The sequence below is a fragment of the Bidens hawaiensis genome, unplaced genomic scaffold (genome assembly GCF_021521415.1).
Source record: "Bidens hawaiensis isolate Kalapana, Puna unplaced genomic scaffold, B.hawaiensis_p1.1 tig00419510_1, whole genome shotgun sequence".
NCBI classification, from domain to species: Eukaryota; Viridiplantae; Streptophyta; class Magnoliopsida; order Asterales; family Asteraceae; genus Bidens; species Bidens hawaiensis.
The window spans coordinates 54,733-69,680 of record NW_027504885.1 but is presented as its reverse complement, the minus strand read 5'-3'; the positions used below and the strand labels follow the sequence as shown (position 1 = coordinate 69,680).

Below are 14,948 nucleotides of genomic sequence, written 5' to 3'. Positions count from 1 at the left end.
AACTTCCGCGGATCACTTACATGCTCAGAGGGACCAACCTCATACAACGCAATTCACTGACGGAGCCGCGGATCAAATCCGGCAACCGCGGGTCATACGAATTAAGACTTTCGCAGACCACGAGCAAACTTCGGCGGGTCAGTTACGACCTCCGCATGTAGCAGCTCACAGTAGTTCACCTACGTGTTTCGGCGTGCCATCATCATTGACACCGGCGGATCAATTTCAGGCACCAAGGTGACATGCGGGTCGGCATTGACTACGTGTTCCGTCATGATTGAAAACGATCAAGAGCTGATTAGTTACACCCTTTGAAAATTAGTCTAGCGTAAACTTCAAAAGGTTCAAAACACAAGTTGGAGTTTGACATGCTGCTCCCGCATGCACATTTTGACGGACAAACGAGTCACCATGGAGCGTATCTGTTTTCGCGGGTCATTTTCGACTTCCGTGAACTACGAGCAAACCTCCGGTACAATCTTTTAACATCTTCCGCGGCCGCGAGCAAGCTTCATGCGGATCACTTTTGTTTTCCGCGGCCACAAGCATAGTTTACGCGAGCAAATATGACTTCCGCGTGTCGAAAGCAAAGCTCCGGTAGGATGTTTCCGTTTTCCGCGGACCGTATGACCGCCACTGCGGATCAATTCTAACCGCAATAACTTGCTTACGCAAGAAGCAACAATGATCACCGCGGACCACTCATGCCGGCGGACCAAAAACCAAACGCCAATGGCATAAACCGCGGGTCAAGTGCAATTTCTTACGGGACAAACATATGGGTTAAATACATACTCCGCTTGCCAACATTAATAACCGCGGGTCATATATAATTCAGATGGGTACAAGCCCGGCCACATGCGGGCTTTGACGGGATAAACGTGTCAATAGTACACTCTTACGTACTGGGATCGAGTATATACTTCCGAAGGATAACTGCGGGTTAAGAGAACTTAACCGAGGGTTGATTAAGGGACAGCAAAACCTCCGTGACGCTCCATCCGCAAACAATCTTAGTGGGTTACCACTGGCGGACAATCGTTACACAGTCGTGTAGATGAAATGCACTCCGCCACCATTAGCGGTGGACGGACCTTACCTGTGATGAATGGAGGTGTTTTCTTGGCTTGAAAGAGGTAACTTTAAATACATATACATACACATGCAGATGTGTAAAAGGTACGTCATGCGGATGATTGTACAATCTTTGAAAGAGAGGAATTAATTTTCAATTTTCAAAATTACCCCTCCTACTTTTGGGCTTCATTTATTTTTAAAACAAAATAATATACCAAAAGTGTTGATTATTTTCATTTAAATCAATTGTTTTCCAACAAGATAAAAAAATTAGTTCCCATCAAAGTGAATTACTTCACAATTTTTTACAACATACCGCACAAAACGCGCGGATACTCAAGTCATGTCTTAACAAAATTTCCATTTTTATTAATAAACTAATATGACATACTAGTTTATGAAATGAAATGGACGATGTCAAGACTTTACTAATAAACGTAAGTATTACCAAATCTTTGGAACGATTATTAGTAAAAAATGACTATGAGAAATTATTTAATCTCATGCGACATCTCTTAAACAACAAATATCATTTTTGTAAATGATAAAAAAAAAATTATACTTGTCTGCGCATGTGATTAAAACTTTATTAACAAGTTTATTATTACAAGTTCAATGCTACTAACATTATTCAGCAGCAATGAACTGTGGGACTATCATGGTATATCACCACTACATTAGCGCAATGGAAGACGTCCAAATATTAGGTTGGGCACACCTCATAATTCGTCCGAGGATGAGAACCTTATTATAAACCCATATGGCCACGCGCCAACTTAGGTTGGGCACACCTCATAATTCGCCCGAGGATGAGAACCTTATAATACACCCATATGGCCACGCGCCAACTTAGGTTGGGCACACCTTATAATTCGCCCGAGGATGAGAACCTTATAATACACCCACATGGCTACACGCCAAATAAATTTTGGAGACCCTTACAAAAAACTCGCATAAAGGTTGGAGACCCTTATACAAAAAACTCACATAAAGGTTGGAGACCCTTATATAAAAAACTCGCATAATGGTTGGGGACCCTTATAAAAACCCGCATAAAGGTTGGGGACCCTTATAAAAAAAACCCAATGGCCGCTCGCCGAATATAAAGGTTGGGAATCCTTATAAACCCATATGGCCACGCACCAAATTAATGACCTGCGGGTCATCTTATGATAAAAAGGCCCACGTGCCAAAATCGACATCATGATTAAAAACCTCTTACAACCCGAAACAAAGTAGACGTACATGCAAAAAGGTCTATAAAGAAAGCATTGGGTCAAAAAAACACTACTCCTCACTCTTGAACATTCCTCATAAGTCCAGCACTTCACCAAACCGCTTGCACGCCCGGGAGAAGCACTGGACTGGGGGACTTGTAGGTGTAGGGTACGTCAAACCCGATACGACCTTTCATTTATTACATAATATATTATGTTTATTACATTATTATTATTGTCTACTAATTAGGCCCATTGGGCTGAGGGTTTGTGGAGGTAACCCCTAATCGGGCCTGGCCCAATAAAGGTTAGGGTTCATGATGGTAGCCATGGAGTCCCTATATAAGGAGCCTTTATCATTCATTGAAAGGACCTTCTCTTGGACCCTTGGCTCCCACATATTTTTGTGTCTGTAAACAAGAGTTCATTCTTTTAGTAGTCACCTCCACTCCCCCACTTTTCTATGACAGATCTGAGCAACCGGAGAAGAAGATCAAGGCGGTGGTTCGTTCATATTGAAGACCGGAGAACTTGAACATGGATCCGACCCGGATCCATTTCATGTTTCTTCACTAGGATCTTCTACAACAATATATTGACTAATACTAATTCAAATTCAAAGCTCTCCTTGATTAATTCAACTGCTTGTTTTTTGAGTTTTTTTCCCGTAACCCACAACACGAAAACAAGTTGGGTGAATGACTTCAATACATCTGACTACGAATACTTTTATACATTGGCGGAGTTAGGAAATTTTTTCTATGGGTTCGGATTTTTCTGGCCAAATGAGTCGGGTTGAGTCGGTTATTTGGTGAGATAAATAAACTGCAATCTCACTATAATAACAAATGTACATGCATATTATAATTATTTCTTACGCATTTTCATGTTTTGAAAACGATTCATAATATCTTCAATCGCGACTCTAAAAAAGAACTCATTTTCAATATAACAAATGCAAGTATCATATATAATCATCACCATTTGATTACTCAAAATCAAAGAAAGATTTGTTGTGAGGTATGGATAGAGGTGCACAAAAAGGTCGGGTCTGAACCCGACCCGGAACCGGTTCTTACACGTACCCGGCCCGCGGGTAGGACCACATATAAGATTTCTCCCCGGAGTCGTACCCGGAACCGGTGGAACCTAAACCGGAAATACCCGGTCAAAACCCGAAAACAACCCGGAGGAACGAGTCAAAACCCGGTCAAATACCCGAATATACCTGGAACTGGTTCCTACCCGGACCCGGTTTGACTTTTGTTGACCACACCCGGAACTGGTTCCTACACGGTTCCGGGTTTAAAAAATACCCGATTTGTGCACGTCTAGGTATAGATCGACTGAAGCCTTGAAGCAATCAAAGAAAGAGTCGGTCGACCGGCCATTGTTGTTGCCGTCTAGTTGAAGTCCGGGTAAGGCGATGGTTGAAGCCTTGAAGCGTACTAGCGAAGGCGATAAGGCTATTGTTGTTTGGTCGATATAAACATAATTTAACAGCCGTTGAGGCGATAAATGTTGTTTTTGTTCTTTTATTTAATTTTCATTTAAATACTATATATGTTTAACTTAATCGGGTTGGGTTCACTTGGCAATTCAACGAATAATTTGGACATTTTTTTATAATCAATATATGGGTTACTATTCACCCATTTATAATGTTTGCTAGCAAAAGGTCTTTTTAAATTTAATACGAAAAACATTCATTAACTAAAATTTTCATAACTAATGGGTTCGAATATTTTTTTCTAAAATAACACCGGGTTCACTCGTTGGTCAGATACTATAGGTTATATATAAAACTGAAAAAAGACCTGGTTCGGCCAAAACAAAAGCACTAAACTAAAGAGCATTCAGATTGTGCACTTAAAGCTGGAGGTGGTAGAAGAGTTCTAAATCAAGCCCTTTGGCACATGATCAACATCATCATCATCATCATCGTGATTATGATTAGTATACTGCTGTAGAGTCTTGGGAAGATTTTGCACTTCAACTTCAGAAGCTAGAAAACCACGCAGATGAACCTAATAAACAACAAAAACAGATTATGAAACGTGCTAATAATAATAATAATAAAATTGTTATGGTAGAAACTACAACCTGAGAGTAGGAGGCAACACCGATTTTTTTGTCGGGAGTTTTCAAGGCCGGGGGAAGATTTTGAAGGACGGTTTTCATTGCGACGGAAGCACTAAGCTCTTGGCGCAATAAAGGAAGTAGAGTTTGGATGTCAGAAGCTTCGTAACCTTTCAAAACAACAGTTGTCACAATCTCAGTCTTTTTTTATCACTGTCATGTTGATCCACCACAACACTGACTTCTGGTTTCATAGTAGTGGTAGCAGACGGACGACAGATCATCATCCTCATCCGCTGAGCAATCGAACGGAGAAACACTGCTGGTGCCCTCATCTCTCTCTGTCTGGAATGAAACCCTAACAAGCAAACGGAGGACGGACTAAATTAAATATATGTATATGTATATAATAAATAATAAATACATTAACTAAATAAAACATAATTGGGCCGCGTTTCATATCAAAACTTTTGTTATAAATAAATGGGCTTACATATATATATTGAAAAGATCTAATACATTAATGCTTATCGTACAAATACGTACGCGAATTCCGTTTTTAACGAATCGATCCATAAAATCACATCCAAATCTCGGAATCGTATGTCAATACATATCCAATCAGTCATTGCTTCACCGAAAAAAATAGTTTTGGATGGTTAATCGATCAATTTTTCACTTTTTTTCACAAAGACGATTTTTGAGCGTTTAAGGTTTTGTGAGCATTTTCTGAGCGCTTTAGATTTTTGCCTTTGTTTTTTACCTTTGAGCGTCTCACGTACATACCGTACGTTAAGCATTAGCGTACAGTAACTGCACCCCATATATATAATAATGAATAATATGAGATCTCACTTTTATAATAAAAATAAATTGCATGTGTTTCGTATTACTTCCACTTTACACGTCACATGGGCATGTTCGTTCTCCAAGTCCAAGTCCTAATTATCCATTTCTGTAAGGCTACGTATGTAAGGCTATAAAATGAGGCGACTTACGTCATGTAGCGGTCAGTTAACAAATGATATGTTTTTTTATGTAATTGTGTTGTAGCCCCATATATATCACACACACATCGTATTATAATAATAATAATAATGTATCACAGACACAATCAAGCGAGAAATACCCCCCCCCCCCCAACCCACCCACCCACCAATCGCCCCAACTCGCCCCATTTATTCGCCGAGTACGTTGGCCTAAAGAACATGAAATAACTAATAATTACAGCTTTTAGTCCTCATCGTCTAAATAAACCTATGTTTTAATGGTATACAATAATAATATAGTTTGTCTAAATAATCGTTTAAATAAATTATCAGCGTACATTTTTCAACACTTGTACAACAACAACGATGATTTCATTTGGATATATGGATGTGTAGATAGATCTCCAAATTTGTCTTATGTGCCAAATTAGTCAAATTAGTCATCTTTTGGTGCTATTTCATTGGCCAACTGTAGTTACTAGTTAGTTTTTTTCTGGTTAGGATGATCATGTACAAGGTTCAAAAATGCTACATGCACTAAAAGAAGTCGAGCTGCTAAAGTTCTTAATTTCCTCAAATTTAGGCACTCCAAATTCTGTCACTTTGTGTTTGCATGTTGATTTGTATACAATATGCATTCTTTGTCCAATTTAGGCACTCACAAGTTTGATGAACCAAGCTATGGGTTATTTAATGATGTTTTGGATTCAATAATTGTTCTTTCTATGTTTGGTTTACAATGCCATTTTTAAGATTCATGAAGTATATCTGATTTTGCTAATTATGATTTGAAATCCTTTATCAAGAATATTGGTACGCTACTTGGTTTCATATTTTACAAACAACCAATAAATTAGGAGTGTCCTATGGAAATCCACCCTCTCGTTTGTTTATTACTTCGTATTGCTATATGGAATTAGTCGAATCGTTATTATCGATTTAACGTGATATAGTTTTTACCTGTTTCAACTCATTTCTATCAATAAGAAAGTAAAGAGTATCGACACAATGTATTTCGGGTAAACTAAACCAAACTCGTTTCGATACGGGAAAAAAAAAGTCCAGCACGAACCCTCCCAAGCCCAGCCCGCCCATTTGCCTTTGTGGTTAAATCTTCTTTGTCAATTAGTAAGGCACCACCACCACCATAGAAAGATAGCACGTCCACGGCATAGATGTAAACTTTTAGCCCTGACGGCCTTGATGGTCGAAGTTATGCCTAGCAACGGGAAACGCCCGACATGGATGAATGGTTTGGATTTCAAAAAACGTTTGATGGGGTTGGTCTAAAAGTTGGTTTGTCTTTATGTTTTAGATCTCATCAACGCCGTCTCATGAGTAAGTTAAATAAGGCCACGACTTTAGCCATCCAGTTTTATAGGGCCTCCGTCTACAAATAAAGTACTGTATTTTGGGTTTTTGAAATTAGATTTTTTTTAGAATTAGTAACTTTGAAAAGTAGATTTACACATATCAATTAATAACAATTATCATTGCATATCATCGATAGTCCATAAGTATTGGTTACCCTCTGTAGTCCTATATGCATAAAAAAACAATCAAATAAATGAATTGATTTTTTTTAAGTGAAATAAGGCCTAATTGCATTTCATTGATTTAGCTACTACAAAGCGATTACAATAAAGTGGCAGACAAACAAGAAAGCGAGAGAGAGGCCTCAACATTTAATTAGTTTTGAATCTCTGAACACGTTGAGCCGACCTTGAATCGATCTCATGTTGCATACGTAAATTTATATGTTTGTAAATCCATGTATTTTGTTCGTGTACCTTTTCCACCTTGTTTACTTTCTATATTACTATTTTATATACTTAAATATTAGTTTAATTGCATGTAAAAGGTGGAGTAGTTGACTACTTAGGATGTGAAAGAATTTCATGAGTTTTTTCTTAAAAGAGTGTTGGTGGAAAAATTATTTATCAACTTAGTGTTGATTTAAAACTATTATCAAAAGAGTATTTATAGAAAAAAATGTATTTCTCACTCCTAATATTATTGGATAACTTTATATTTTAATAATATTAAACCTAATTATTTAAATTGGTCAATTAAATGTGATATTTTCATTGACAATAAAACTTATAATATGGCCGATCAAAAAATACTGAAAATAATATCGGTGCATCTGGAAAGGCAAAAACTTCACTCTTGAACACAGTAGAATTCATAGACAAATATGAAAAAAAATAAAAGTTTTTTCTTTTTTCTTTTTTCTCTCTCTCTCTCTCTCTCTCTCTTTTTTTTGAAAGCGTTCACTCGTTTTTAACAAAAAAAATGATTAAACAAATAACATGAAGTTTGCAAAAATTTTGATTGCCTAATTAATTTCGTTGTTGATATTTATATGGAGGAAAATACTTTTACCTTTTCATACGCATCAAATAATTTGCATCAAATTTGTTTAAATACTTTTTTGCCAATTCGTACAAGTTCGGTTAGGCTGGTTAAGCTGCTTGAACTAAATTTAAATATAAATTCATAAAATGAAACTTTTTACAGAAAATAACAAAAATCGGTAAACCCGGTCATTGGTAAAACCCGTGCGTAACAACGAATATTTGACGTGAATTCGGTCGGTATTAGCTAAGCTCAGTACGGTATTGAAACTAAACACAAAAAACAAGTTCGTAAAATAAATATATTCAACAAAAAAATACGTTTAAAAACAAAAAAATATCAAATAAAAAAGAAGTGGTTTGTATCGAGTTAGTCAAAAATATAAAAGATAATATATGTCGATTTAAAATAAATATAAAAAAACTAAACACAAAAAACAAGTTCGTAAAATAAATATATTTAACAAAAAATTAAGTTTGAAAACAAAAAAAATATCAAATAAAAAAGAATTGGCTTGTATCGAGTTAGTCAAAAATATAAAATATAATATATGTTGATTAAAAATAAATATAAAAAACTAAACACAAAAAACAAGTTCGTAGAATAAATATATTTAACAAAAAAATACGTTTGAAAACAAAAAAATATCAAACTAAAAAGAAGTGGTTTGTATCAAGTTAGTCAAAATATAAAATATAATATACTAGTAATGTTACCCGCGCGTTACGGCGGTGCATTATTTTCTCATTAGAAATGTCATATATGTATACGTGGTTATATTTGCCAACAAATTCAAATATATATTACAATAGTCGACAATAATATTTGTGTGTATACAAAAAAAAAGGGTAAATTTGTACAATAGTTTGTGCTATTATTTGTAATTCATATCATTCTAAAAGTTGTTTGTTGGTTACATAGTAAATAGTTGTGCTGCCCTTCATAGTCGTGTCGCCCTTCATTGGATGATGGATTTCTGCTTCTTTTGTTTGACATTGCAGTCACCTTGCATATGTAAAGTTGCATTAAGGAGCACATAGTAAAGAGAGATTATTTAAAAGAAAAAAAATATGGTTATTTACCTTTTGCTAAAGCATTTTGGTAATGCTTATACATGTACTGAGGGCCACCATTGAACGAAGATGGTAATATGGGTCGTTTACCAATATCGTGACCCGTAGTACCACCACGTAGCAAAGCATCATGAATACCTTGCTAGTATTCACTTCTGAAGTCATTTTGATGTGTCAATATATAATATAGTCTGTTTTGTTCAATACATAGGTAAACATCAACCAAGTATTGTTGAAATAAACAACCACCGATTAGTAAAAGCTTGTAAGAAATGAATCGATCGTGCAATTGATAGTTGTAAAACATGTTCATGGTAAGTTGTTGACAACGGGTACCATCATTAGGATGCCAGCGTTGCTCCCCGTAGACAAACAATAATGGATATTGTAATTCCATACAGGATGGAAGCAGTTTACTGATACGTTTACGTATGCCACCTTGCATATGCATGATTATGTCAAATTTAGTAGAATTTGGCTGATCCTTGAAGACAGTAGCATCAATGCTGCCTAATGCAAGAATATTATTATTTTTTCACAAAAAGAACTATGTAGATTGATGGCATAATCAGGAACATTTGTAGAAAGACAAAGATCTTGAACAGTACGGAAGAGCTTAACTAACTCGTTATTTTTGTCACGGATAAAAAAGTCAGAGTGGAGACTTACAACAGAAAGAAAGAAAACTATTCAGTAGCAAATTCCAATCCGAAGATTTAGGTGATCTGTAGACAATAATTAAAAACATTAAAATAACTTACACTAATGGAGAAACAACGTAATGCAAATGGAAAAAGGGTAATAGAAAAACAATCTTCAGTCCAAAACAGGGTTATCCAAAAAATAATTAAACTAACAATAAAGAAAAAAATCACAGATGCAAAAAAGGGTGATAAATACTATAGGGGTGTTCACAGGCCGGTTTTGACAGTTTTAGATCAAACCGTAACCCAATCCGTTAGTAACGATTTTCTAATAATCGAAAACCGAAACCAAACCGTTGAAATTATAAGCGAACCAAACTGCACCGTTAACACGGTTTGGGTTTTACTTGGTCTTTATATAAAATGCACAAATTAAAAATAAAAAAGATGTCCAAAAATAAAGATTATAAAGCCTTTTAACATGTCTTTTCTTATGATTCCAAACATCTTAGTTGGCTTAAGTACATATACAGATCTAACTAACAAAGAAGAAAAGCCCACAAATAATACAGGTAAACTAATGTCTAAATTAAAGTGTGATACGGAGAGGCTCGGACAGTTGCTGTATTTTCATTTAACTATCAAAGCCCTTCTTAAGTAATTACTATAAACTGGAGACTGCAAATATTTAAATATATGTAATATAAAATATTTGAAACATTAAAATATAGTTTTTGATATCACGGTCCGGTCGGGTTTTATACGGCCAGTTTATTTATAAAGTGTAAACCAAACTGTTCACAACGGGTTGAAAAACTTCAAACCAACCGACTAAAATTTAATAAAAAAAACCGGCCGCAAAACCAAACTGATAACTGGTTTGGACGGTATTATGGTTTCGAACCGAACTATGAACACCCCAACTAAATAACTATACAATTTTCAGTCCAGAAAAACATGATGATCCAAATAAGCATTTAATATAACTTACCAAAATAACTTTCCATATTCTCCAATGGTATTAATCTTAAATATCCCAAATTTTTTCAACCATTCGTAAAACCAAAGTAATTAAAAGGCAATATTAATGTATAAATTCATGTGTATTTACAAAACTAAATACTAATTGATTATTCGGAAAAGGAAGTATGGCCTACCACATGTTGCCGACAACAATAATCATCATTCGCCACACAAAATCGTCGGTGATTGCCTTTAACCACCACCGGTTACTTCTGTTCCGGTCGATTATATTCCGACAATCCTAAAGACGGAGATGGTTGAAGCCTGAAGATGATTGTATAGTTGATTAACAAATGGAAGGGAAATAGATCAGTGAATATTCAAATTGGATGACTTTAGGGGTTGTGTATTTATAAGGTATCAAAAACCCCTTCAAATCAACACAAACAAACCTTGCCGTCGTTTCGAACCGTCGTGACGGAAATTGGCATCGTAACCGTCACCGTAACGGTTGGAGGAAGCTAATCACTGAACGTACGTGTAATTATTTTCCTTTTGAAAACGGTACGTGGGAGGCTAAAATTATAACACGTGGATTGCTCAATTCTAAATGTAGAATGTTGATTAAAAATAAATATAAAAAAATATTCAAAAGTAGGTAATAGATAACTAAATAGGAAAAAAAATGACTTTAATATGTTGAGTTAAAAAAAAAAGTTGAATTCAAAATAAATAAAAACACTAGTTTGGTAAATAGGTTTTATAACACTAAAATAGTAAATAATTTTTTCATCAACACTAGTTTAAAAAAAAATTCAGAATTTCATAAAGTGATATTGATTACTTTTTCTTTAAAAAGTTTTGTAAATTTACTGACATATGCTAAAATCAAATCACATCAAAGTAGATAAAAAGATTAATCTAAAGTTGGGTTCTTCTTTATTGTAATAAATTAAAAGCATTAAAACTCTGAGGGTTAAAATGCAAATCAAAGAAATTGTAATAATCGATGTTGGTTACTTTTCTTTCAACTAAATATACAAAATTATCCTTGTTACTAATGTAGCTTTAGGTTTCTAATTAAATATAGTATATGTTAGACATTAAGGGTATATTTGGTTGAAATGAATGAAATGAAGGAGGAATGGAATGGACAAATGAATGAAATGGACCATTACAATGCCTTTGTCTTGTTTGGTTAACATACGGGAATGAAATTAATAATTAATTTATGTTGTTTGGTATCCGAAGATTTTTTTTAGGAATGAAATAGTAATAATAAAAATATTCCTATACCAATATATATATATATTTTTACAGAAAAAAAACTGAAATGGTGACGGTGGTGGTAGCTCTGGAGAAGAAAATGGTGGTGGCGGTGGCGACAGTGGTGGTGGCGGCGGTGGCGACGGTGGTGGTGGCGGTCAGGCCACGGGGGTGGTGGTTGTGGTGGTGGTGGTCAAGCGATGGTAGCATTAGTAGTGATGGCGGTGGTAGGGTGGTGATGACAGTGATGGTGACCAGACAATGATAGTGGTGGTGGCGGTTATGGTCAGGTGGCGACGGTGACAATGGTTGTCGTGGTTATGACGACGATGGTGGCGGTGGTAGCTTGTGTGGTAAGGTGGTGGTGGTGATGGCGACGGTGGCGGTCAGGTGGTGGTGGCGGAAACGGTGGTGGCGGTGGTGGTGGTGTTGGTGGTGGTGTTGGTGGTTGTTAGATGATGGTGTTGTTGAGAAAGTAGGTTGAAGGAAGAATGGAATGGAAAAAAAGAAGGGGGGTCGGAAGGAATGGTTTTGATGGAATGGGATTCCATGTGTAATGGATGATTCCATTCCATTGTGCAACCAAACACCTCTTATTTCATTCCCACGTAATGAATCATTCCATTCCGCCTGTCATTATTGCATAACAAACGCTACCTAAGTGGTATATAGCTTAGACTGTGGGTAGTGGCTCGCGAAGGACGGGGCGCGGTCCAGGTGGCCGGTGATGTGGCTCGCGAACACCGCTACACCGCTCAGGTGAGCCGGGGCGCGGTTGGGCGGCGTGGCTGTGGTCGCGGCGCGTAAAAGAGGGAGAGAGAGGAGTGTGTGTATGTTAGGTTTTTGAGAGAGAGAGTAGGTTCGGTGGTCCGGTGGTGTGATCTGTGGTGGTGGTGGTGGTCCGGTGATCGGTGAAGGTGAAGAAGCCATGTGGTGGTGTGAACGATCCGAGGAAGAAGCCCCGGATCGTGGTGGTGGTGGTGGTGGTGGTCCGATGATAGGTGAAGGTGAAGAAGCCATGTGGTGAAGGTGAAGAAGAATATTAATATTTATATTAAAATTAATATTTAAAATAAATAAATAACTGGATCAAGCCCCGGATCACCTGAACACTACATCTTTCGGGGCTTGATCCAGTGCCATGTCATCGCCTACGTGTCGGGTTTTGCTTGGCTCACCAGGGGCTCAACCAAGCCCCATTACCCTTAGCCTTAGTTGAAATAATGTAAAATGCATGTCTGGAAAATGTAAATACTTTAATAATTAATAAAAATAACTATATGTATTGAGTCGTTTAAGGGCTCTGCACGGCTGAGTTAAGCTAGCTGACGGTGACATTTAACCATTTGGTCACCCTGTACAAAGTACCTAGGCATTCAATGTTTATTGATCGTTAAAAAAAATAAACATTAAGTTAAAGTAGATATATATAAGAAGTGAGATACTTTATTTAAATTGATGATATTCTAAATCTATCTTTTAAATTTGAAAATATATTTATTAGTTTCATTAAATGAAAAAAAAAAAGATGAATTAAAATGGTTGCAACAGCTGAAAGATGGATTATGTTGATAGTTTAGAGATATAATGATTAGGCATTGACGTGAAGAATGGAGAGTGAAAAAACAGTGAAAGATGAAATATGTCTAGGATTGGTAGCCACCGCCTTAAGTATTTATTCGACAACATTGAGTAATGACGGCTTTTTAATGTGACTTGGCTTTGGACATGTTTATGTTTAGTTTGCTTTTAAAGAGTTAAATTGCCTACGGTTGGCGGATCACATATTTAAACCTCTGTGTAATAAGAGATGCACAAAAAGTCTGCAATATTCAATAAGAAAGTTGTTTGTTTTTCAAACACTGCATACTGGCTAAAATAAACTGAAACTCACAGTCAGCGTCAAAGTTCAGAATAGACGACATGTGGTGGCAGAGACCAACTGGTATGAGAGGTAGCGTAGTATGATACTTTTGGTTTATGCCTCGAAGGATATAAATTTATGATTACGCATAGTCTATGTTTAATAGATTCGTGACTTGCAGAAATCGGGATCGGACATTGCATGGTATCATGTCACCTAAAAGGAAATATAAATATTTTATATGTTTGTAACTGATCGTGTAAATAAAGAAATGAAAAGAGGTATTATTATATAGAATACATAATAATTATTATATAGAATACATAATAATAAGAGGTATGAAAAGAGGTAAGGCTGTCTACATCTTACCCTCCTCAGACCCTACTATAGCTTTGCTATTGGTGGGATATACTGAGTACGATGATGATGATGATGATGAATACATAATAATAAGAATAATAATATTAACTACACAAAACGTATGTGTATTTATGGAATATGATGTACAACAATAAGAATAATAATACTAACTACACAAAACTAATAACTAATGTCTATTTATGGAATGACACATGCGATTATATAGAACATGATAAGTGACGGTTAAATTGTTAATTTCATTACTAACAAACATTTAAAAACCAAAAAAGGAAGAACAAAACAAATGTTTTATTGAAATACAAAAGGTAAAACATTCTCCTTCCCCAGCCTTCCGTACATCTTCTCTCATTGTTTCACTCTCACCAAATCACTTCAGACACACACACGCTACATTCACACACACGCACACGCACACTCATCTAATATGGCCAGTATACTTCGTCGTCTACGATCTCCGGTGACGGCACTACAAGCCGTAATCAGAAAGCATCACCTTGTAACTTCATCATCTCCCGCTCCTGAAAACCCTAACCCTATAGTCGATGCTTCTCCGGTGGCGGAAGCTCCAAAAAGAACTATAACGTTTTATCGGAATGAAGTGGAGTTCAAGGTTCACAACATTCCGTACAACCTGTTTCCAAACCACTTGAAAAGCAAGATTTCCGAAGGAATGACTCGTGACATCAAGTCAACGACAGGTAAAACATTTGCGATTACCGATGCTACTGATGAAGATCTCAATAAGGTTCTTCAGAAGTTTGGGAAGATACCGGAAAGCTACTTCCTTTATCTGATAAAAAGTTCTTTCAAGAACTTTATTTTATCTTTGAGCGGTGCATTGGGGCTCTTGGTCGCCTACGCCTTGTATGGAGCGGCTTTTCCGCAACTGGTACCGCTACGGCTATCGCTGCCGACCAAAGACACTGAAGCTGGCGGTGTTGTGGTTGCTGGTGGTAGTGTCCATGGTTAGTAACTTTAATATTATTATTATTATTATTATAAATGACATGCTCGATAACCGACTCGAGCTTGATAAG

General features: G+C 36.4%; 1 long non-coding RNA gene across 1 annotated transcript; it reads right to left on the bottom strand.

Moving 5' to 3' along the window:
* Positions 1–8,508: 8,508 nt before the first annotated feature.
* LOC143609207 (uncharacterized) lies at positions 8,509–10,878 on the bottom strand. The gene is made up of 3 exons (XR_013149382.1): positions 10,595–10,878; positions 9,463–9,518; positions 8,509–9,299 (listed from the first exon to the last, which is right to left on the bottom strand). It is a non-coding gene; the product is annotated as an uncharacterized LOC143609207 (long non-coding RNA).
* Between the last annotated feature and the right edge of the window lie 4,070 nt (positions 10,879–14,948).